The sequence below is a fragment of the Panthera onca genome, chromosome A1 (assembly GCF_046562875.1).
Source record: "Panthera onca isolate mPanOnc1 chromosome A1, mPanOnc1 haplotype 2, whole genome shotgun sequence".
Lineage (NCBI taxonomy): Eukaryota > Metazoa > Chordata > Mammalia > Carnivora > Felidae > Panthera > Panthera onca.
Genome location: NC_138339.1, coordinates 25,016,551 through 25,042,120, shown reverse-complemented (window position 1 = coordinate 25,042,120; position 25,570 = coordinate 25,016,551). Strand labels below are relative to the sequence as shown.

At 38.3% G+C, this 25,570-nt stretch overlaps 1 protein-coding gene and 1 long non-coding RNA gene across 10 annotated transcripts in view; one reads left to right on the top strand and one right to left on the bottom strand.

The window, feature by feature from the left end:
• Positions 1-25,570, bottom strand: part of CDH6 (cadherin 6) — a 127,270-nt gene that overhangs the window by 72,074 nt on the left and 29,626 nt on the right. The window contains exons 1-2 of one of the 8 annotated variants that reach the window (XM_060634402.3): positions 5,768-6,066; positions 4,566-4,681 (exon numbers count right to left, since the gene is read on the bottom strand). The exons of 3 other annotated variants lie outside the window; for them this stretch is intronic. The gene's annotated coding sequence lies outside the window, so the exon portion shown is untranslated. Of the gene's footprint in view, positions 1-4,565; positions 4,682-4,740; positions 4,935-5,767; positions 6,067-25,570 lie in introns of those variants that run through there. 4 more of the 8 variants (XM_060634400.3, XM_060634403.3, XM_060634404.3 and 1 more) reach the window with 4 other exon arrangements.
• On the top strand, positions 2,407-12,708 carry LOC144615936 (uncharacterized). Of its 2 annotated transcripts, none has more exons than XR_013554679.2 (3): positions 2,407-2,626; positions 8,827-8,928; positions 11,827-12,708. It is a non-coding gene; the product is annotated as an uncharacterized LOC144615936 (long non-coding RNA). The 2 variants fall into 2 exon arrangements; XR_013554680.2 differs by having other exon boundaries at positions 2,407-2,631.

The following is a 25,570-nucleotide window of genomic DNA, read 5'->3' as shown; positions in this document are numbered from 1 at the left end:
ATAGCTATTACTAGGTCATATTTTGGTGAAGGTCTGAGGGAGTGAAAGCTTTGGAGATGTTTTTCTTTTCCATCATAACTTTCAGATATGGTGGCTCACTGCCCCTCAAACTTTTCTGCGGAAATGTACTGAATAAAGATCCCTCAGAGGTATGAGAGCAGGACCGAATGGGTGAAATTTATTAAAGCCTTCAATTTTAAACATTTCAGCATATTTTGTATTCTACTCAATAATAGATCTAAATTGTTTTATTACTCATTTTTGCCCCTCAAATCTTGTAAATCTGATGCTCTGGTGTTACCTTCACACTGTGGCTTTGCCTGGACTCTGGTACCTGTGGGGCATAAGAATGGCCAGCTTGGGGCCCACTGCAGAAAAACCAGACAATTCAGATTTCCATTAACTCTGCTTCCTAGTGCCCTTGTGCTGATGGTAGGCAGAGCTTTCTTTCTCTGACCACTCCATCTCATTCCAAAATGAAACATAGTCAGGGTAGGTATTCTCTTATGGATTATCCTTGCCATTTTAATTAAAAATGTTGGCGGATTTGGCTGAGAAATAGGGTGCAATGGGGAAGGGGAAGGGGATTGAGAGAAAAAAAATTTATTTCTTAGTGAAAAAAATTAAGTAAAATATATTAAATGGTAAAACATATGCCACTTTATGTTGGCCCTTCCCCATCCCTATGTTGGTGTCCTTTAAGAAAATGTTAAGATAGCCTTAGAATCAGGAGGGTTGCTTAAAGATTATGGTATATGCTCAGTAGGGGTTGAATTTCATTCTATAAGTCTTGGGAAAACTTGCGGGTAATTTTGCAGATTAAGTGGGGAGGAAGATAATAACATGCTTTGGGTGACTTGCTATGTAGACAACTGGGTCTCAGCTGAGGCTAAATAACATTTCTTGTAAGTAAAAATTCAAGATAATAATAAATCAATACAATAAATAAACAAATAAATAACAATAATGTTGCATAAATAAATAATTTCATGATATAAATAATAAAATAGTTGTATTAGTTCTCAGCCTTCTGTCACTCTGATAGGTTAAACAACTATCTAAGTCTTTTTTCTCTTTTTCAAGTTTTTATTTAAATTCCAGTTAGTTATCATACAGTGTAATATTAGTTTCAGGTGTAGAATTTAGTGATTCATCACTTACATACAACACCCAGTACTCATCACAAGTGCCCTCCTTAATGCCCATCACCCGTTTGGCCCACATGTGAGTGAGTCTATTTCTTGGTTTGCCTTTCCTTTTCCCCCCATGTTCATCTGTTTTGTTTCTTAAATTCCACATGTGAGTGAAATCACATGGTATTTGTCTTTCTCTGACCACTTAGCGTTATATTCTCTAGCTCCATCCATGTTGTTGCAAATGGCAAGATTTCATTCTTTTTTATGGCTGAGTAATATTCCTCTGTGTGTGTGTGTGTGTGTGTGTGTGTGTGTGTGTGTGTGTGTGTATCACATCTTCTTTATCCATTCATCTGTTAATGGACATTTGGGCTCATTCCGTAAATTGGCTGTTGTCAACAAAACTAAAAGGCCACCTATGGAGTGGGAGAGGATATTTGCACATGACATATCTGACAAAGGGTTAGTATCCAAAATATATAAAGAACTTATAAAACTGAACATCCAAAGAACAAATAATCCAGTTAAAAAATGGGCAGAAAACATGAAAAGACATTTTTACAAAGAAGACATACAGATGGCCAACAGATATATTAAAAGATGCTCAACATCACTGGGCATCAGGGAAGTACAAGTCAAAAGTACAATGAGATATCACCTCATACCTGTCAAAATGTCTAAAATTGACAACACAAGAAAAAACAGGTGTTGGTGAGGATATGGAGAAAGGGGAACCCTCTTGCATTGTTGATGGGAATGCAAACTGGTGCAGCCACTCTGGAAAATAGTATGGAGGTTCCTCAAAAGGTTAAAAATAGAACTACCTTACTATCCAGCAATTGCACTACTAGGTATTTACCCAAAGGATACAAAAATATTAATTCAAAGGGATACATATGCCCCAATGTTGAAAACAATTATCCAACTTAAAAATAAAACCCCATAGAGTCTGTCCTCTGTTCACCATCAGCCTTTGCAACCCTTTGTGCTGGGAAACATAGGTTGAAGAAATTAAAGAGATAATTGTGGTACTTGTTAACATTTCATCCTGGTCAAAGGCCCATAAGGTAGATAGAGGGAAGAAGAGAGAGAGGGAAAAAGAGGGAGATTAAAAGCAAACTCTGCGATGGTCCCCTAATAATTGGGGAAAGGATGGAAATCAAATCTAAACTTATCTCCCACTGTTTGTTTACATTTTATGCAATGAAAGTAATATATACTTGTTGGGGCCCATGACATATTTGGCCTTTATTACTTCATAGATGGGCTAGTTATTGTCTCAATTCTGTGTCATGCATGTGTGATGATTAAAACAAACTTGTCTTACTGTAAATCTTCCCTTCTCAGCTGGGGCTTGCTTCCTGCTAGAAGTACGTGGTGGAGAAAGGGACAGGGTTTTGCTGTTCCCACTCTCCCAGTCCTGAGGCCCCAATTCATTAGCTTCAGTGCCTGCCTCCTGTCAACATTGAAGTTGTTAGCAGGGAGGAAGGGTAAGGTAATGGGACAGTACTTTATGCTTTCTAGGCCTGTCAAATTGTTCAAGCTGATGTTTCCGTGTGGCTCAAGTATATTATTAAAATGGACTTTCCTCTCTTGGGGCACTTTGATGGGCTACTAAGAGATTTCTTACTTCTGGCCCCTCTTCTACAGCCCCCTTGCTCCAGGCTTATATGGTCTACTCAGGATGGCCTAAGAGGACTATTCACGGCATCTGGACACTTTTATATTCTTCATGCTGAGGTCACCTTGCTCCCCCAGGAGGCTCTATTGTATAGAGCCTGATGACCACCCCTCCTCCACTGGTTCTTTTCCCTTTGGCCTACATGTGTTCCCAGGAAACACTCACATACATATCCCTACACACTCCTTGGAATGCCCCAGGTCTCTTGCCCAAATAGTGAGGTAGTCCCTCTCTCAGACCCCAGTTGACAGCCTGCTCTCCCTGTGTCCAGCGTGAGCCAGGAACTGGCCCCCTTTGTGTTGCCCAGCTGCAGGGGCACCTCTCACAACAATCTGGGTGGTCCCGTGGATGTCTCTCTTAATACTGAGGTCTCTCTTGATTAGGTTTAGGATGGGAAGGTGGCAGACCCTCCTACAAAGGAGGGTGGCGATTCGGTTATGACAGAGCCTGCCAGTAATCTCCCCTTGAAATCCTCACTCTGATCCCCTTTTATTTTCTCCGCCTGGTGAGGCTGGCCTTCGTGCCATTTATGAATTCAGCACCTGATGGGAGTTGAACCCACATCCTTGTTGCCCATGCTATCTTGGTAACTGAGTTTTAACTGGGTTAAGGAGAGTCTTCTTCCTTACTATACACAAATCTGGCTTAATTCAATTAGGTAAAATAAGCAAACTCCCCATGATAACTAAATTTAAAAATATAGAAGCATGTCATCAAAATTAAGTCACTGCAACACATTTAACTTCTCTGGCAGGTAATTGGGCACTTAGAGTTTGATTTGACCATAAAAACAAGTCTGCACAAAATCAGTCTGAAACTGTCATAAAAAGAAATGAACTTTAAGACTGTATCAAATTCACATCGTGAGCTTTTTCCTCGAAAAGCGATATTTATAGGCTTGGTGCCAACCCTGTAAATGCAATCTGAAGCAAACATTTCCTTTGCACATTTTCATGAGATGCCTTTGATTATGTTGAACAGAGAGTGGATAAGATACTGGTTTGTTTTAAAGTTGTATAGCAGAGTTCCAGGTTTGAGCATGAGCTGTAGTTACCTCTGGGATTGCAACTGGTCTAGATGTGCCTGGCAGACTCTTGGGGGTCAGTCTGCCCAGAGTCTGTGAGCATGAGGCACCATGATGCCTCCTGGGAGAGAAATTGTCCTCAGGGAGGGAAGTGTCAAGTAGACAAGCTTGAACCTGTAATGAAGCCTCAGCCATCACATGGGAAGGACAATTCTGAGCACAGCATGATGCTGCCATTTGGATTTGTCCCCTTAGGGACTCAGGCCTGGATCTTACGGAGGAGGGGGCTGCAAAGAAACTGAAAGAGCTATTTTCACTAAAATCTTCTGAGACACTGAAGATTCAGATGACCTGAATATTCCCAAACCCCAGTTGATCCCTGTGCCTTCCTGACTAGAAAAAGCAGCACCTCCTCTGTCTGTTAGACTGATATAATCTTGCTTAAAGACAGCCTAGTAACCCCAAATCTGGATAGTTACCCTGAAAGGGGATGACAGCTCTCCTCATGTCCCCACCTTACCAGGCATCACTGCCTCTAGACCTGTATCCAACAGTGGACCTCATTGGGCCTCCATGGGGCCAATTACAAAACCAGATCCAAGAGAAGAAGTTTCTCACAGAAAAGAACTGTAAGATTTTGAGGAATATGTGCTTGAATGGATTCTAAGGGTTTTATAGCAGGTAAGGAGGAACACAAGTTTAGATTGAGCATGTGTGCACTTACCAGGTATTCTTGGTTCTGTGTGTTTGGTTGGTTAACTCAAAAGTGGCTTCAGCCATTGCCAGTGTTGAAAGAAGTTCAGAGGCCAGAGATTCATTGGTATAATATAATAGAAGGAACTGAAAGATTTAGGGAGATAGGAAGTTGAAGTGGATATATTTTTTTACTATTCACCCACCTTAACTAGACAGCCTTCAAGCTACCTCTACGTGTCCCAGAGAATACTCCTTTCCTTCATATACTGAGAAAATATACCAGCATTCTTGCAAGGGGCCATGGGGTTGTTCTCTGTAGGCTGGTGATGAATGTGGTGATGCCACTATTGAAATGGACTTCTTAGTTGCCGTGGTGATTGTAAGCTGCCAGGATGGTAGAGGCAAGGTGCAGTATATGGCTTCAAGAGACAAGGTGGGCATGGCATCATAATATACACTTCGGCCAGAGTGGTGACCTGTGGAAATCTTTGGTGGCAGCTACTGGATCGTAGAGATCTTAGGACTAAAATAGTCTGCTAAGGTCTTCCTTGATCTGTAGAGCCGTTAGACTCCAGATTTGGCAAGCAGACTCACCCCATATAGAGACCAAGCCTTTAACAAAATTCTAAGACTTGAGGCAATTCCTAGACCTAGTAACTGTGAATGAAGAAGAGGCTTGAAATCTTTGAGATCAGACTTTTTTCAGAACCCAGCCTTCCCTAAGGGTCTTGTAACTATTTACCAGAGTTACTGTGTACAAGGAAAGAGAGAGATCCCAAAGTCTTCACACTGTTAGTGGTGGCCTCTCTCTGAAATTCCACTGGGATGGTATTGCTTTTGGTTTACTCTGTTAGACAGAGGGATCTCCTTTGACTTCCACTTGACTCCTTCTATTACAATGCTCCCATTCCAGGAATCAGGGAGCTAATGTAGAGATTTAGTTCTTGAGTTTATCTGTTCCAACTACTGTTCCAACTATATACTCAGTAACTGAATTGTAGTGGGCATGTGGACACTGGCTTTGAGATGAAGTTAATCCTGGGGCCCAGATGCCACTGTGCTATACTGGTCACGATGGGGGTTTAATGGAAGTCAAGAGGAAAGTGGAATGTATTTTATACTTGATTATGGTGAACAGAGAGTGGATAAAATATTGGTTTGTTTTAAAGTGATGCAGCAGAGCTCCAGGTTTGAGCACGAGCATGGTATAAAATCCAAAACAGTTCTTACCACTCTGTAAGGAGGACTTGGAAACAACTTGGCTGCAGGTCAATTCTATCAGATCTCTTCCCTCCTGGAGTAGGCACTTACACTGGGTATAGATTTGCTTCCCCTGCATGCCATGATTCTGCTGCTACTGCCATCCATGGACTTAACATTGCCATATTTGCTGTCATCATAATAAGCCACCCAATATTGCTCTGAATAAGAAACTTCTTTTATTCCTATAAAAGGAATTCCTTAAAAAAGTCAAGCAATGGGTGAATGCCCATGGGATTTTCTGATGTTACCATTTACCCAATTATCCTGAATCAGCTGGCCTTAAAGAAGAGTGAGTTGGCCAACTGAAAACTCAGTTACAGATGCAATTGGGAGACATCATTGTGAGACCGCATCACTGTCCTCCATTATGCTCTAATCTAGTGAATAGCATATGGTGCAGTTTCTCCATAAATAGAATTCCTGGAGTAGAATGGCAGCTCTCATTATTACATCTAAATTTCACTTATAAATATTTTATTTCTCAATCTCACAGACTTGGGCTTTGCTGGTTTAAAGATCTCATGATGCAAAAAAAAAAAAAAAAAAAAAAAAATCGCCTCCACTAAGGGACATAACAATAGGTCCATTTAATTGAATGTTGGGACTGCCACCTGGTTATTGGGCTTTGCATGCCACTGGGCCAACAGGGAAATAAGATGTCACTGTGTTGTGGGATTCTGTCTGATTATTTGGGCGGGGGGGAGTTGGTGCTCTATAATAGGGGGTAAGAGGATCCCAGGTATTTTCTTAAGTGACAGTCTTGCCATGGAAGGTGGTAAAAGAAGTAAAAGGAGAGTGGAACAGCCCTATAGCAGAGACTGTGATATCACCAAAACACATTTCCTTTTTCCTCCTAGGTACAGGGCTATATTGTAGTTTCCAGCCTGCCTTGCATCTAGTAGTGAGCATGTGACTGGGATCTTTCAGTGGATTGTGAAGAAAGCATTATATACTACTTGCAGCCCTAGCCTGTGAAAACCTCTTGTGCAATCTTCTGTGTCCTCTTTCCTTTGAGGCTGAACGTTGAGAATTCCAGGGCTTTATAGCAGGGCAGAGCTATAAGATAGAAGGAGCCAGGCTATCAGAAGACATCATCGTCAGTCCAAGGACACTCTCTTTGGGCTTTATTTCAAAAAGGAATAAATGTCTTTTGGGTAAAACCACTGACAATTTCAGATTTATCTGTTACAGCAGCCGGCATTACCTCAACTAATTATAAACCCCTTTAAAGCATGATTGTCCCACGAGTCAATGGCACACTTAAAAAGAAAGTCTGACCACAGGACTTTATGCCTCTATTCTATTCAATAAGAATGCTCTCTGGATGAGGAGATCCAAACAGCAAGAGACCACAAAGAAATCTAAACACAAAGGTTGGAAAAGTTTGAGCCAGAGAGGATCTCTCACCCTAGGAAACTGCAGTTGGGGGGCCCTTGTTGGATGCCTGAAACACTCACACTTGTTTCTTTCTCATGGGAGAGCTTTATCTCAAATGTCTGCCACACAGCCAGTGTTGATGGTCAAGGGACACCATGGCCAGAAAGATAAGAGACACTTGCTTTGTCCATCTCTTTCATCTCTGCACTTGATGATGAGGATCGAGAACCAGAAGATTGGTGGTAATGAGGAGGAGGGAAATAGGTTGTCTCCCCTCCATGTTCTGGGCACTGCAGCCTAAATGCGATGAAGGCAGCGAGAGAGGTTGAGCTCAGACCTGCCATTGGAACATTCAACTGGACAGAACTAGCCTGGCCTATAAAACAGCAAGGCAACCAGAAAGTTATGGAATTTGCCCAAGATAAATAGGGTGGGGAAAAGAGATTCAACAGAGCATGTGAGAATGTAGCAACTGGAGGAATGGAAAACCATTTCATACTGTTCGACTCTGTTAAACAGAGGTTAGAGTGACACTATCGTCACAGGCTCTCTACGTTTCCCTCTATGTTGCCAGATGAGCATGGAGAATGATGAGAACGAATCCTAGCATTATGACTTATAATTGTGGGAGAAACAGTTTCATATTAGTAAACAAAAATTGCTGTGTTTTCTTCTTGGCAATTGGTGGGCTGTCTGAGAAGATGGAGGTTTTCATGAGGGAGGGGGGAAAGAGGAATTCTTGCTGGAGTTTCGTGGGATATATATAAGGTGGAGGTCTCATTTATTTAGCATTGTATTTTCTGCTCTAAAAGTGACCTAAATGATCTGGCTGTGCCCTACCGCGCTTTGTCTCTAAGTGAAGGTCAAGATGCCTCAGGCGCTGATGTTGGTGAAAATATTCCCTCACTTGCCCTCCATGAGCCAATGTTTGTGGTCTGGCACACTGTGTTTGCTTCTCCCTCTTTCCCCAGCTGGAAGGAAGAATACACAAAGCTAGCATTTCCTACAGGAAATTTCCTCCAAGTGTGTTCCACAGGAATCTAGTTCCATGGGATGTTTAGTGATGCTACAGAGGAAGAAAAAAATTCTCTATGATCAAATCACTTGGGTAAATCTGGATTAAACAAAGAAGAGTTTTTTTTCTTTCTTTCTTTTTAACAGAACTTTTCTTAAACTCTATGATGCTAAAGTATGTGCTGGAGCTCAGGACAGAAATACCAAGAGCACAATTTCCCAAACTTCTACATCTGCCCCCCGCTTTTTTTTTTTACCCCAGAGGACTGAGTGTTCATCAGCCCATACTTTGAGACCTGCTGCTCCAATTCAGTTCCCCTTTTGCAGAAAAAAATCACAAGTAATGAATTGATGTGAATAAAAAGAGAAAGTGAAATTCTATTCATTTATCTAAAAGACCATTTGAAGAATTGTCTGTGTGAAAATCATGTGCTTTTTTTTCCCCTGGACTAGAGAGAGGGCAGACCGTCCCTTGATAAAGTGAATTTCCAGTGAAACAGGAATGCATGTTTCATCCCAACGCCAAAGAGCTATAGATTCCTCTGTGACTCTTCTAATATGTATCTTTTATGCAAGTGAGTTTTAAAATGAATACTATGCATTTGCCTTGTCAGATTTTTCACTTTTCATCACAGGCGCCACCTTTAAACTGCCCATGTGGATAAGAGAAGCAGCACCTGCAAGTCCCACATTTTGTTACAATCAGAGCAGACCCTAAGTTCACCTTGCTTCCAAAGGCGAGTTTATTAGCCATTTATTTATAAATATTTGTTTCCATATACTTCTAGGAAATGCTTTTTTATACCACTGCACATCTTTATATCAATGATTTCTGATGAGCTAAATTTTATACAAAAATTCTGAATATAAATGGAGAAATAATCTTCTTCCGAAATAGAGATTAGAAATATGGATTTGGGGGGCACCTGGGTGTCTCAGTTGGTTAAGCATCTGACTTCAGCTCAGGTCATGATCTTGCAGTTAGTGAGTTCGAGTCCTGTGTCAGGCTCTGTGCTGACAGCTCAGAGCCTGGAGCCTGCTTTGGATTCTGTGTCTCCTTCTCTCTGTGCCCCTCCCTCACTCACTCTCTGACTCTCAAAAATGAATTTAGAAAAAATTAAGAAAAAGAAATATGGATTTGGTAATCACCTAAAGTATGGGAGCAATGAGTAAGTCAATTCTCATTATTCAAAGAAATAAATCTAAACTTCCAGTCAAGAAATCTAGTTTCTATTTCTTTTGTGTTTCTAATAAGTTCTGTGGCCATTGGCAAGTTTCTTCATTTTTCTAGGCCTCAGTTTCTTCAACTGTAAAATAAGAGGGCTGGAGATGATATCCTCTAGGGATCTTTGAAGCTATAAAATTCTGATTCTATTTGTTTTCCCCAAATTTCCACATTTAGCAGATTTCATTAGGTATCTGTCATTGTGATGCCCCAAAGAGGAACAGTTATGGTTTCTAGAACCACACATCTATGGAATGTTGAAATAGATGACCTAACTGGAAATATCATACCCCATTATTTTATAAAGGATAGAACCAGCATGGATCTTCTAACCATCAGTCAAAATTGCATTTGGGCATTTGGCTACTTAAGTGTGTCAATTTTTTTCCTAAATGTAGATAGAGAAATAAATTTATGACTCGAAATTCAAATCTTTTTTTTTTTTTTTTTTTGAGAGAGAGAGCATGAGCAGGGAGGGGCAGGGAGAGAGGCAGAGAGAGAGAGAGAGAGAGAGAGAGAGAGAGAGAGAGAATCCCAAGCAGGGTGCACACTCAGCATGGAACCCAATGTAGGGCTTGATCCCACAACCTTGGGAGCATGACCTGAACCCAAATCAAGGGTCAGATGCTCAACCGACTGAGCCACCCAGGCGCCCCAGACTAACTTTTAACTTTTTAGGGAAAAACTGATATAGTCATAGCACAGAGAACAGGCAAACATTTCTAGAGCTGTGATGACCCATATAGTAGCCACTTGTTACATGGTTCCATCGAGCACCTGAGATGTCACTAGTCTGAATTGAGATGTGGATAAAATACATGCCAGATTTTGAAGACTTGGCAGGGAAAATAAAAGGGTAAAATACATCGCTAGTAATTTAAAAAATATTGATTGAATGCTGAAATGATAATACTTTGGATCTGTTGGGTTAAATAAAATATATTATTAAAATTAATCTTACTGTTTCTTTTTACTTTTTAAAATATGGCTATTAGAAAATGTAAAATTACATATGTGGCTTTTATTATATTTCTAGTGGACAGTGCTGTTCTAAGGGATTCTGTCATGCTAATGAAAGTAAAGATGCTTTACATACCAACGCTGAATTCTACTTTATCCCTGTAGAAACATGAACCAATATAAGTAGCTCCAAACTTTGAAGTAGGCTCTGTTTCAAATTTTTATGTCACTTTTCTCTCAATTAGAATGATTTTTTTTACATTGAAACAGTATTATGAAAGATTGGATAGTTTCCTAGATCCTTCTATAGTTTATTTTACCTTTAGTGCAGCTAAGATATTACATATTAGCAATCGAAATATTAGGATGGTAATTAAATAAATGAATAAAACAAGAAATCTTTTTGTTTGTTTTGGTTATTTATGCTTGAGTCAATTCTGTTCAACCAAAAGAGAAATATAAGATGATAGAAAACCTCAGTGAGCTCCTTCAGAGGACTGTGAGGCACTTTCAAAGATTTAAATCTTATGTCTGTCATTACTTCAGAAGTCACTGTTTCACTGTCTTTAAGACATATGTAATTCTTTCTTTCTTTCTTTCTTTCTCTTTTTTATGATTATTTATTTTTGAGAGAGAAAGAGAGAGACAGAGTGCTAGCAGGGGAGCGGCAGAGAGAGAGAGAGGGAGACAAAGAATCTGAAGCAGGCTCCAGGCTCTGAGCTGTCTGCACAGAGCCCCACACGGGTGGTGACCAGGAGCTCGAACCTATGGACAGCCAAATAAAGACCTAAGCCAGAGTAGGATGCTTAACCAACTGAGCCACCCAGGAGCCCCAAGACGTATAATTCTTTCACTTCGTTGTTACTTATTGCCAAGAAACAATTACAGGAATTGTTTTGATATGCGACGGTAAAAACAAAAGAGAAATAGAAGCAGAATTTAGAAAGAGTTCTTTCTACTTTCAGAAGGACAACTGAACCGAGATAGCTTGCTCTGAATTTGGGTGCAAGCCAAACCGTGTTGGGGTTGGAGAGTATGGGAACAGAGAGGGATTGAAGGCCACTCCTCTGTATGGCCTTTCTTTAAAATAGTACTTTGCAAGGAGTTCATTTCAGTTCTCAGCCTGAAAGCACAGTGTTCTACAATAGCAAGATAATTTTCCCTTTTGATTGTTTCTTTTTGAATTATTAATCCACAATAGAACTTGACTATCTTAAACCCAGCGACTACTACCTGACAGCTACATCCTAGACTGAAAAATCTCTAAACTTAAAGTTTAAGATAATTTGAAAAATCTCCAATGGCCAATGACTCAATCAATTATGCCTATGTAATGAAGCCTCCATTAAAAAATCAATTTATTACTTATTTAAAAAATCAAATACAGGAATATTCGAGTAAATATTTAGGTGGTCCTAATTTCAGAGTATCTCTTTTTTCCCCCTTCAAGTGTTCAGGGAGAGGAAGAACCTCGAGAAAAGGAAAGAATTAGCACCTTCTCTGCACCAGGCATTGCGAGAGGAAATGGAAAAATCTTTGAAATTTTTAACTCTTGCAACCATCCTGTGGGGTAGACATGACCATCTGCATTGACTGATGAGGAAACTAAGACTCGGGGGTTTCCAAGAAGTTGCCTAAGCTGCTCATGTTTGCACAGCAAGCAGTACGAGGGTCAGAAATGGACTTGCTATCTTGTGACTTAAGCGCCCATTTAATCTTGTGGCTTCCTCTGCTTTGTCTCCCAGAGAAAATGTGAGAGGAAGAACATTGCATGGAAGAGAAGGATGCAGGTGTGGAACATATTTCACATGCAAAGAAATACTGGGGAAAAAACGGTCGAATCCATTCTCTTACCTCTGTCTCTGGAATGAGAAGTCAATTTTTAATTATATGGGTAAGGTTGACCAGGACCAACGTATCAAAAATGCCGAGTTCAGGGTTGGAGATTAAATATAAAAAAGAGGTTCAATTTATTACTGTTTGGAAGAAATAAACATCCACATGTAAGAAAGAGACTGGGATCTCTCTGCCTCCAGCCTGCCCTTGACCCTGAGGTGAACAGTTTGAAGTATGATCTCTCGGGACAATAAATGAATAGTGAGTGGAGAACATGATTCAATGTTAATGCCATTATATTCTGGGGTGATGATCAAGTGTGGGAAATCATGTGGCTATCACCATCTGCTGACACCATCCTTTTTGGGGGCACGGATTTGCTCAGGTCAGATAACATTCTTGGGAGCCTACCCAGGGATCTTTTTTGCCTTGTGATAACATAGACCCTGTGCCTGATTCATTCCTTTCCAACATGTTTCTGATTGCTAACCACTTATTAAACGTTATTCGATATGCTTACCTACTTTGTTCAGCTGTCTTAAATCCTCTCTGGAACAAGACAAGATTTAAATAAACAAACTGGGTTCATTTGTTCTTAAACATGCTACCTTGCCAAACAGTCATTTTTCTGCGTGTTTAAAAATATAATATAGCTAAATGGCAATGTATTCTTAAACATACAAATCTAAGTGGATTTCCTTCTGAAATGAGATAAATTTTGCTCTTTATCATCTTATCAGCATGATTCCACAGTACTCCCCATGCATCTGAAATCACATTGAATAAGGTACTAACTATGATGAAAGACAGTTAGGGGAGAGAACGGTGCATTGGGACCCTCTTCTCCATTCAGATATTGGGCACAAATATTGATGTGAAATCCCAGCACAAGAGGCCAGATTTTCAAATTCTGCTTATCAAAACAGGTTTATAGCCAGCACATTCAAGTATAGAGGACAAAATGACACTAGGAGACAGGGGGAGAAGCGAGGGGGGGTTCCTTCCAAGCAGAGCCTTCCTCTTTATCCCCAAAAGGCATACATGAAAAACAACAAGGCTAGCTGAAAAAATTGGGAGAGGATATAATGATGTTTGCGGTAGGACAGAATATGTGGCAATGAGTTCACCACACGGCTGAGCTCGGGAAAGGCTGTGTACCCCTGAATACTAAGTAGATCAGATAGAAATAGGCCTCTTTCCCCCCTGCTTCACATCAGCCTCATTCACATTGCGTTCACATCACTTCTTAATTAGGGGAGTATATTATACTTCAATGGGTCATTATAAACTATAACTGAAATAAAGTTGAGTGATTTGTTTCAGTGAAAGACACCTTGATTGAGGTGGTTATTAGTAAACTATAAAATACATTGAGGGTAATTGGTGTGAGCACTATCATTATTTAGTGATGTCTCAATTTTTCCCATTAATTTTCCTGTGATTAAAGAAAATTACTTACATTTGGCCAATTGAAAATAGAAAAGAAAAATCATTTGCCAAAGCACAAACTTGCTATTTATATTTGAACCATTAATAAAATTTATACTTCGTGATAAATTCTTATGTATTTTTAGACATGTGCTTCTTATGCAAGAGCCTGGCAAATGTTTTCTTTTGTTCAAAACATGAATGGAAAAAAAAATTCTTAGCAATTAAAAGCAAATAAAACTGCAAATATCTATCCTGTAGTACAAACAATAGGCATAAATTAATACAAATAAGGTGAACTAATGTCCCAGAAGGTCCACAGATCCCTTCTTCTGATCAAAGGAATACAAAAATTGAAAAACAGGTATTTATATTAAATTTAAATTATACAATTTTCTTAATTTTTTTAGAAGCTCACTATAACTTCTTGCTTGTGTTATAGGATCTTCAGTTCTTGGCATTTTGTTTTGGATTAAAAAAAAGAAAATATATTTGGCAATGAGATTGTCTTTCATTTGTTCCTTGAAAACAAGAAATTATTTGTTTGGTTTTCATTTCTATAAATAAATTACTCATTTGAGGCTTGTTTCTCCAAAATGAAGGGTTTATGCAATCAGTCATGCATAAAATGTGTTATTTTCCTTCACTTAGTCCAGTAGCTGTTTGCAGAGAAATTGTATGAGCAGTTAGTTTTCACTGTCATTACGGCAAACCAGAGACAGAAGAATAAGGGAGAATAGTAGAAATCAAATAGAGGAAAACTCTAAATGTACCATGATGGCAGATAGCAATAAAACTGTCGGCTCTGAAATGAAACCTCAGGACAATATTTCTTTATAAATATATGGGCGCAAAGAAGCAACTCAAATCACAAAATTATTCTTTTGTTGTTGTTGTCTCTGATATAATGTATTGGCTGAAAAAGTGGAAGTTTTCTAACTTTCTAATAGGGCAAGAAAATAATTGTTATGTAACTTCAAAACTATAGAGTATATGTAACTGTAACTATATATAGTTATAAGTATACTATATATACTTATATATATAACTATATATAAGTTATAAGTATAAAGAGAATATGTATGTGTGCAGATCTATACACATATGTGTGATTCTATATGCATTATGTATATGTATGCATATATGTATGTATTATAGATATGTGCATGTATGTGTATAAATTTGGGGTAATTGTCATTATATTAAGAAAGTAGGCCTGGAGCCTAGAAAAGAAGACACGTTTATCTCTCTAAACTCTGACCAAATACATGGCCGGTTTTTGGGAAGGGTTGTCACAGAAGAAGTGAAACAAAGAAGTAGAAACGAAGGAATGCCATTGTTAAGTGATTTACAGTGGGATCCCCAAGTAGACATGGAAAATAGTGGTGGATTGGAATGTGATTCCCCATTCACTTTCCCTTTCCTTCTAGATAAGATTCTGAATGGCAGACATTAGGAAAATAGCATCTTAGCTCCTAGTAACTTTCATTTGTTGTCTTTGTTCTATGGACACATTCCCATTCTCAACCTGTAATAGTTTTGCTAAATTTAAAGATGTGACTTAATTAGCAGACACATATACATTCAATATATGTGATAAGACTCATAATCCATTAAAAAATACAGACACAGCCTTTGAATTTTATCCCAGTGTATAGAAATGTACAAAGTCACATATTTCCTTTTCCGGTATTATTTTAGTATAATCTTTGCATATATTTAGAAATAATGTGTCATAAGTTTTTGTTACAACATCAGACAAGGTAAGATATTAATAAAGAATAAAAATATACCCTTAATTGCAATTATTATTAGGATAGAGTCTTATAAATTTCTAGACTTTAAAATCTAATATTATATCAAAATACTTATTAAGCACACACCGTAAAAGGAATAGCGTTACGAAAAAGAAATTTTGAGATATTGACTATCACCATAACTTTCCATTTACTTAAAAGTCATCAGAATTGAAAATTTAATAACCCAATCATTTATTGAGAATTATTTTTGAGTTCCTTTTATGCCCCAGACACAAAGTCCTGCCTTGTGGGGTTTACATTCTGGCGGAGGAGACAGACTATAAACAAATGAATGGTAGGTAAGTAATATATTTTGGATCATTGATAAGACCGTTAGAGACAAAATGGACTGGGTAAAAGGATACTGAGTTACGGGGGTGGGGGGTCTGTTTCATGTAGGGTCAAGGAGGGTCTCTTTGTGAAGAAACTGGAATCATGATGAGCCACTCATGGGAAAAACTGGTGGAACTTTCTTACAGAGGAAACAGCAAGTGCCATGGCCATAGGAGGAAGCAAACTCCCAACAGTCTTAATAGAGAAAGGCCACTAGGAGGTGAGATGACCAGAAACTGTAATGAGTAACAATAAGTAATAACAAGGAAATAGGATAAGTTTGGTAGTTTTATAACACATTTCTCCTTTCTGAGCTTTTATACTTTGTAAGATAACTTTTCTAGTATAAAATATACTCCTTAAAATATATAGTCTCTCTGTATGTTTGTGTACATGTGTATATCAATATGTGTGTGCAGCATGCATATGTATGTGTGGATGTGTAATATGTGTGTATGTATATATGTGTGCATGTGTATGTATATAAACATTACACGTGCATGTATATGTATGTGTATATTCATCTGTTCATTTCATGTTAAGAGTATGGCATAGTGGACTTTGGATTGCCTAATTTGCATGCTGTCTGTGACATTTGAAAGGTTTTTTAACCTCTTTGTGCCTCTGTTTCCTCATCTGTACAATGGAGATTATTAAAGTACTTACTTCAGAGGGATGCTGTGAGAATTAAATGCACTAATATATGTCAAGCTCTTAGTGCCTGGCACATAGTATAAATGCTATATAAATGTTACTTTTATAATTTCCTCAACAGCTGGCATTTTATCTGAGTGAGTAGAATGTATTTATTCATTCCAACTGACACTCCCATCAGCAAAATCAACAGTCAAAAAGCCTGACTTGATATTTCTTTATTGGCCACTCATGTTCATTTACTTGGCAAACTAGTTCAAACTTTTGTTTATTTTTGGAATATTTCAACCTTAAAGAGGACACCTCTTCTGCTTCTAATCTGGGATAGTTAAATGTTTCTGTCCTGGATAGAAGGTGCAGCCAAAAATGTTTTCCTGAGGATAAGGGTGCATTAAACATGTGTCCACTTGAGGGAGCTCCAAGATTTCTCCAAAGCCCTGGTCTTAGTTTTTCAGCCGGGGCACTCGGTGTCCAACATGCTGGGCTTGGGTTACATTCATGGTGGAAGGAAAAATTTAAATGACCATAGTTAAGGTTTGGAAAAGAAGTGCCAGGTAATAGAACTGATAGTTATTTTACTGTTTTCCAGTTATGTATTTAATTGAGGGGAACAGAAACACTTTTTTGAGAACTTCAAACAGTTCAGCTGGAAGCACAGGAATTAGCATAAAGTGAAATATTTATGGGAGCTTAGTACTGTTTAAGACTCATTTTCTCCTTGCCTTAAGACAAGAAGTCAAATTAACCATTTCTAATTAAAGAGTTGGAAACAAAGTAGTATGAGACCAGAAGTAGAAGTTAAATGGTAATGTCTAAGTTGTGAAGTGTGAAAAAGTCATTTGACATAGAGGTCAAGAATGGGAAGATACAAAAGAATTCCTGTAGCACAAGAGAAACAAATCAGGGTGATTAAAAAATATATATAATTATAGAAGGCTTACTACCACTCCTTCCTGGATGAATATTTTTTCCTTTTAAGGCAGAGTTCTACAACTGGACATGATAATGCCCCTTTGTCTCTCTATGTCAGTAGTTCAGCTACAAAGGAAGCACACGTGTAATATTCAAAATGAACTGGGGATCTTTTAAAATATGATTCATGGGAATTCTGGTCCAAAGGAATAGCCAACTACTAAAGATATTGAAAAGAAAAGAAGTTCCCAAAACCCAAGAAGATGCAATCCAGCAGCCTCCAGAGAAAGAGGCAACTCTCTCTCCTTATTTAAAAAAATTTTTTTAATGTTTATTTTTGAGAGAGAGAGAGAAGTTCATGTGCACATGAGTGGCAGAGGAGCAGAGTGAGAGGGAGACAGAGAATCTGAAGCAGACTCCGTGCTGTCAGCACAAAGCCCAATGGGGGGCTTGAACCCATGAACTGTGAGATCATGACCTAAGCTGAAGTTGGATGTTCCACTGAGTGAGCCACCCAGGTGCCCCTCTCTCTCCTTATTTCTAAACCACTGTATAGATACACAAAGATTTGCTTAAAGTATCAATTTTATGCATGTATTTTAATTTTAATTGCACCATGAGTAAACTGTTGAAAAATTTTGAACAGTTGGCCCTTAAATCACTATAGGCTGAGTCATCTACAGATGAAAATAAGGCAATAGAGACTGTTACCCAGAAGAAAAGGAACATATTGCAATAGAATATACTTTCAACAAATGAAAACTATAATTAAAATATAATCATGTGATTAGAAGTAGATTACAAAGAGCATATCATGCTTCCAGCATATTCTGTATACGCGTAGATCTTAAATTTTGAAGTTTGTTAGTCTTAACATGGCTTTAAGTATTTTGTACCAATATTCACAGCAATCTTTTCATTCACAGTTCGTGAAATCTCCCACAGTTTTATTAATTAAAATATAACTTTTTTACCTGAATGGTATGCTAACTATATTGTTAAGGCACTTTTGTATGCATCTCAAATATACCATCAGCATGATCTTGATTTTGACCTGACTGAATGGATTTGTTGTGCTACTTGGGAACATAGTCAGGATTACCCTGCAGATGGTTTTTAAAACCTTTTATTTTATAACATAGTTTCCATTTCTCATGGAGCATGTGTTTCTTTTTGATTTGCCTATAAGTTTCTTCTCTTGTTTTTCATAAGTACATTACCTCATGGTCTTAAACACCTTCTGTTGCTTTCTTGAAAATGAAACAAGAGACATGCCTGTTGAGGAAGCCTAATGCTTCTGTAGTCTTAAAAAATAACTTGGAAGTGTATTCTGATGGTGTTTAATGTAAAGAGTTTAATACTCAGAGAAAATGTTTCCTTGGCAAGTGAGCGGGAATGAGCCAGGCTTTGGGGAGATTTTTTTCTGTCTGTGATGGCTACACAGACAAGCCTGTGCACAGTCTTGTGCACAATATCCATCATCCCTTTGTGCATTCTCTGGGTCTTCTTGGAGAAGTTATCAAATGGTCAGACAGGACTTGCTCCCTATGTATACTGAGTTGATCTTTTAATTTGTAATGGAGATCCTAAATGAATGAATACTTGGAAGGATACAGAGGCCCTAGCCTTCTTAACTACAGCTTCTAAATTGGGACGTCATTTACGTGTGAAAGAGAAAGCAATTTCTTTTCAACTGGGGTATCCTGCAATGAGTAGGATCATTGTTATCTTGACTTTGTTGTGCAGACAAGCCACAGTGGCAGCAGAGATAGCATCAGCCAATTAAACTCCAATACAGTGTTCAAAGGATATGGAAGATAGAATTTAATTATGAAACAGATGACACCGCTCAATCCTAATTGTCATAACAGGATCCAAGTCAAGGGCCTGTTAATCACCAGGCCGGGAGAATGGATAGCACAGCATCTTACATCACCAAGGGCAAAAAGCATCAGGCCATGGTTACATTGCACCTTAATAATCCCAAGTAGGAACAAAAACAAATAGAAACTTCTCTTTATTTTCTGTAGCATTAAGTATCGGGAAATAATTATGCAGTTACTAAGATGGCAGGCAATTAGATTTCTTTCTTATAGTTGATTCTTTTACTAAGAAATCCTCAGGTGAAACTCTGGAGTTTCTTTAATTCTCACAAGTATTTTCAGAGTTATGATTCTTTTTTACATCGAAAATTAACCACACTTACTGGTTTAGCCAATAATATCAGGGGAACGAGAGACCTATAAAAGCTTCCAAATTGGCACCAGCCATACACTCACAAGAGCCAAGCTGCCTTAACAACTTGTTACAAATGCCTAACAGCTCCAGAGAGAAAATATTTTCCTGAGCCTACAGTTTCTCATCTGTTTTGCTTTTCCGCAAACTTCACAAAGATAGTGGGCAATATGCCTCACTTCCCAGACACCAATCTATTTTGGCCAAATATTTAATTTTTAACCAGTATGGTGACCAGAAGTAGAAAATAAGAAGGATGCTATATAGAATAGAAAAACGCAGGACTTGGAGTCAAAATGGTTCGTTTGCAGTCCCTGCTTTGCTGCTGCTACCTTTTTCACTGAGTAAGTCCCTGAACCTTCATTGGACTCCAGTTTGGAGATGGGGTAGAACTCATGGGTTGTTGTGTACATTAAGAAAGATGGTTTGGAAATACCATACAATTGCTACTTAGTATTACATGAGATTGGAGTTGTGCATCAGAATGGGTCAACTAACCTTAACACCTGCTAGAGGTCTATCATTAGGTAGTTTTGCATTTCTATGTTCCATTCAAGGTATATTTTCTCCATGTTACAGGCAAAAAAGCAATTACAAGGAGATTAAATAACATGCCTAACATCATAAAGCTTTGTTATTGGGAAAACTGGGATGAGAATCTTCTTTAACTCTGGGATTATACTTTTTTTCCATTCTTCCAAGTTTGGAATTAAGGTGAATGCACTTCCTTCTTCAGCCGATTTAACTCACGAATCCTGCCAGAGAGAGTATCTGTGGTTGGCAGAATAATGGCCCCCAAAGATTTCACTCTCCAATCCTAAGAACCTGTAAATATATTCCTTATATGGCAAAGAGAGTTTACAGATGTGATTAAGGATCATGAGATAGATTATCTGGGTGGGTCTAGTGTAATCACAAGTGTCCTTAGAAGAGGGAGGCAAGAGGGTTAGAGGAGATGTGCCAGTAAGGCACAAGTCAGAGAGAAAGAGAGTTGTGAGGATGTTACACTGAGGGCTTTCAAGCTGGAGGAAGGGGCTCTGAGCCAAGGAGTGCCGGTGACCTCTGGAAGTTAGAAGAGGCAAGGAAACAAATCCTCCCCTAGAGTCTTCAAAAGAAATCCAGTCTTACGGAAATGATTTTAGTCCAGTGACTCCTGACCTATGAAACTGTGACATAATAAACTTGTATTGTTTTAAGCCACTGAGTTGTGGTAATATTTGTTACTGCAGCAATAGGCAACTAATACAGGGTTCTTATCTTTTCCAGGGGTCTCAAGCTTTGCTTGTCCAGATGGAGAGTGGCTCAGCTTTAGTCCCTTAACTAGGAGGTGGATGGATCATGGAGGTAGGACAGTTGATAGGCAGGGAGTGTCTGAGAAGTCCACATGTTGTGGCTGGGATAGGAATCTATACTTGCTCTTTTAGAAAAATAAAATTGGGGTTGGTGGCCACAGAGATGTAAATTCTGGAGGAAGCCTTGGTCTGAGAGGTTTAGCAGAAGGTGAAGGAACAAGGGTGTTGGTTTCTGATGCTTTGTCAGGACAGGGAGGAGGCCTACATTCGAGAACCTTGGGAAAGCGTCAGAAAATGCTCCTGTTTCAGAACATGTAGAACAGTGACTTCCAAAAAATTGTAAAGCATGTAACCTTGAAACGTATATACATATACTTCTGTACTAATATACTATATATGGTATTGAGCAAACAAAAATATAAATTGAAAGTATACGTGACAAAAATAATTAATACAGTAGTTCAAATGTCTTCTTCCCAAACCCCAATAGATTATCTTCCACAGTCACCATGGAGTGATGTAGAGAATGAGGGAGGTTTGGGAAATGTGATTTGATGGGTGGTGGGTGTCCCCCTTCATATTTCTTTTTCCTCATCTCCTGCTAAATTTAGTTTAAGAAAGGGGTGGAGGATGGAAAGGGCACAAAGAAACCTCCACTCTTGTCTGAGCTGGCACACCACCTACAGAGACAGATTGCAAATTCTGAAGTCTGGGGAGTCCTGCTTTAAGGGAGCTGTGTCTGCAGGTAACACATTCTGTTGGGAGAAGGGGCATGGTTTCCAGGGACGAGGACTTCTCAGACTTTGAGATTATGTGGTTTGAACAGACTCATTGTTTTCTTAGGAAAGTCATGAGATCATATTTCTTCACATTTGATTCTGAGGATCATAAAATACTGCAAAATCCTTAATTAGTTTTGCAGAGTGATCTGACTGCATAATAATGAGGATTGTGGGATTTCACCGTTCTCGTCTTTCTTCTTCAAAGAGACTAATTTTCCACAACATATTTGCGGTCCTAAACAATTTATGAAAATAATGAAGATAATGAGTTCATGTCCCTAGTTTGTAAAAGCATTTCACCAGTTCAAGAGGAGGACACACCAACAGCTTTCGTACCACCAGCCCCGCTGCATGGGAAGCAGGTCAAAGGAGGTGGACATAGTGCAGGAAAAAGCAAAAAGGGACTAGAGTAGGGACCAGAACTGGGCTCTGGTCACAGACTCCCCTAGCTTGCTGTGTTAATACAATCAAGTTGCACAACCTCTCTGTTGCCTTGGTTTCTTTTTCCAAGAAGGGAAGTATCTGATTAGAAGAGATGATTGCTCATACTCCATTCTAAATAAATACTTTTTATTTTTTTTAAGTTTCTTTACTTATTTTGAGAGAGAGAGAGAGAGAGAGTGCAAGCGCACGAACATGAGTGGGGGAAGGGCAGAGAGAGAGGAGAGAGAGAATCCTAAGCAGGCTTCACACTGTAAGGGTGGAGCCAGCTGTGGGGCTCAAAACCCATGAACTGTGAGATCATGACCTGAGCTGAAGTCAAGAGTCCTATGCTTAATTGACTGAGCCACCTAGGCACCCTGATACTCTATTTTTAGATGCTGTTTTTGAGATAGCAGACTGTATTTTTTTGTGAAATGAGAATATTTCTTCTCAAACTCTCATATCTGGAGGGCTACTCGATTGTCTCTAAGCTGAAAAATGTTAAACTTTATTTGATGGAAAACACCACCTTAGTAAAATAAAGGATTACAGCACAACTCACAAGTTAACATTTCTCTTGCTAATATACTGGGATATGGTGAACAGTGTCAGTATCTGAGATGTGAATCCTGGAAAGTTAACCTCTGTACAGTTCCTTATGCACAATATGGAGAAAATCATACCTACCATGCAATATCGTCATGAGCATCTGAATATATAACATGGTTGGGACAGTATATGTCTAGAATGGGCTCTCATGTTGTGTCAATAGCAATAACAGTATCATCAGGCTCAAAGGATGCATTACTTCCACTCCCCATGGCTCTAAGTGATAATATGAGCCTTCTGCTTTTGTTTTATCAGTCTCTCCTATAAATACAAGGTCCAGAGTCATTTATGCATTAAAACAGAGCAGTTAGGACAGAAATCAAGCCATATAAAGACATGATTACCAGAAAACCCTTCACTGGACAGTTCCTTAAAACAGGGTTTCACGACCTCAGGACTGTCGACTTTTGGGGCAGGTAATCCTTTGTTGTGGGGCTGTCCTGTGAAAGGTAGGATGCTTAGCAGTACCTCTGGCTTCTATTCACTAGATGCCAGCAGTACCTCCCAGTTGTCACAGGCCCGATGCCTCCAGACATTGTCGACCATTCCCTGGAGGCAAAACCCACCATCTTCACCCCCACTGAGAACCACTGCCTTAAAATTATGAGCTATACAATACAGAGGACTACACTGAAGTATAAATATCATGAGATTACTTTTTATATTCATAAATATTGAAAACTACGAGTGAATGAGCACTGGGTGTTATATGAAGGTGATGAGTCACTAAATTCTACTCCTGAAACCATTATTACGCTACATGCTAACTAACTTGGATTTAAATAAAATTAAAAAATAAAAATACCAGTGAAAGTGGTTAAAAGTTTGTGTCTGGAAACTTTCACTCAACCTCTAGTTTATCTATGTGACTTTAGATAATTTACTGAACCTCTCAAAGTTTAAGTTGTCTTATTTGTGAAATGAAGATAATAATCATACATGTCGAACAGGTCATTGAGAAGATTAAATGAGATAATCTGGTGATGTCTGGCCCACAGAAGCAATTGATAAGTGTTGGCATTTGTTCTTTCATTATTTTTCATCACTACTACTGCTACCACCATTATGGGTAGATCCCTCTAATTGCAGCACTTAAGTATTTCTTAACAATAGACTATAACTTTAAAACACAATTGTTTCAGAAAAAAGCATTTTTAACTCCTTTATAGGATTTCAAATTTCAGCCTTCTAGATGAAAGGATCATCAAAATATCTCTCCTTTTTTTCTTTTGACTCATCAGTCATTAGTAATCATTATATTGGACACAGTTAAATATGCATTTCATCCAGTGGTGCCCACAGGGAACCCAACGCAACATACACCACCAAAACCAAAATGTAATGTTAATGGAAATTAACGAAAGACAAATCATTCCATAGCACACTAATTAGTTTTTTAAGAATTAAATCACTGAGAGCTGCACATTCTACAAATAATTACAAAAAAGAATAAAATAAGAATCTCATTAAACTATTTAAACAAAGTGCTGGATTTATAAAACTCCTAAGTTCCACATTAGAGAGCACAAGTATGTTTCCCAGAAGGAGGGATAATGTTACAAAGCTTCCGTTTTTCTGAAATCCTAATTTTATTAGCAGCAAAGTAATTAATTTTTGTGACAACAAATTCTTCAAGGAGAAATAAATACTAAGTCAGAGCAATGTGAGCAAAGCAGTTAAAGAAAGGGAGATGAAAATACATCAAGGAAGCCTTAAGAGCAATTTTTATCCCGTACTATGAAACTATGTCCTTAAAAATCTGGTTCATTTTCAAAAGGGCTTCTAAACAAATCTCCGCTACTCAAAAGATAAAGATGGTATCAATGAGCCTGCAGGAAAGTCAACTGGGAGAGAAAATGGGGGATATTTTTTTCAGGTACTGAAAGACACTGTATAGATTGAAGGAGTGAAGAGATTGGGAAAAAGAAAGTGTGTGTGTGTGTGTGTGTGTGTTTATGAGAGAGTGAGTGGAAGGTGTTGCAGAAGAACAAAGGATTTTATCTCAAAAAATGAAGACTTTGCAAGACGATATAGTCTCTCAGATATGTAATGATCATGGCATTAATCAAGATAATGCACACAATACTAAAAACAGAAGATGATGTCAATTTAGAATGGCTTAATTTTATTTTTGCCATATGCAATTAATGAATAGAGGCTATGTGGAATTAAGTAGACTTTGGTTTAGGTTATAACACCATCACTAATTGTCCCACCTTAAGTGAGTTTCTTAACTTCTTTGCATCTCAATTTTCTCATCTATACAATGAATCTAAATATTTCTATCTTATAAATATTGACAGGAGTAAGTAAGACAAAGTGTACTAAAGTCTTAGCATTGAACTTGGCACCCAAGAAATGAGTCTTATTCTGAGTCCTCAGAAGAAAACACTTTCATGTTAAGCTCAACTGAATGTACTCTTTTGGAAAAAAAATTAATTAAAAAACTTTCTGTAATATTATCCCAGGTAAAATAAAAATGCGTAAGCTTTGATATGTATGACAAAAAGAAAATAAGGGACTTAACATACTTATATCTAATTTTTTCTGTTTTATTTATGTACAGGGCTAACTTTTATATCCATATCAATCACTTTTACAAGATGGCGGGATTACATTCTCAGAGTAAGGAAAACTGGTTTTAAAGAATATTCACTTGGTGTCAGAGTTTGGTCAATGTATATCATTGTTATGTATGTATATCAATGTATATCATATGTTAGAAGCTATGTATTTCATTATGAAACACATAGAAACTGTGTATTTCAACTATTAAAACATCTCTAAATGTTTTGGATATTCTATTCAAAAAAAAGTTGTAGTGGCTATTTCTATCCCCGCAAAAAAGTTATTTGGGTCATTTAAAGATTATTTCTCCTGTAAGGAGTTTA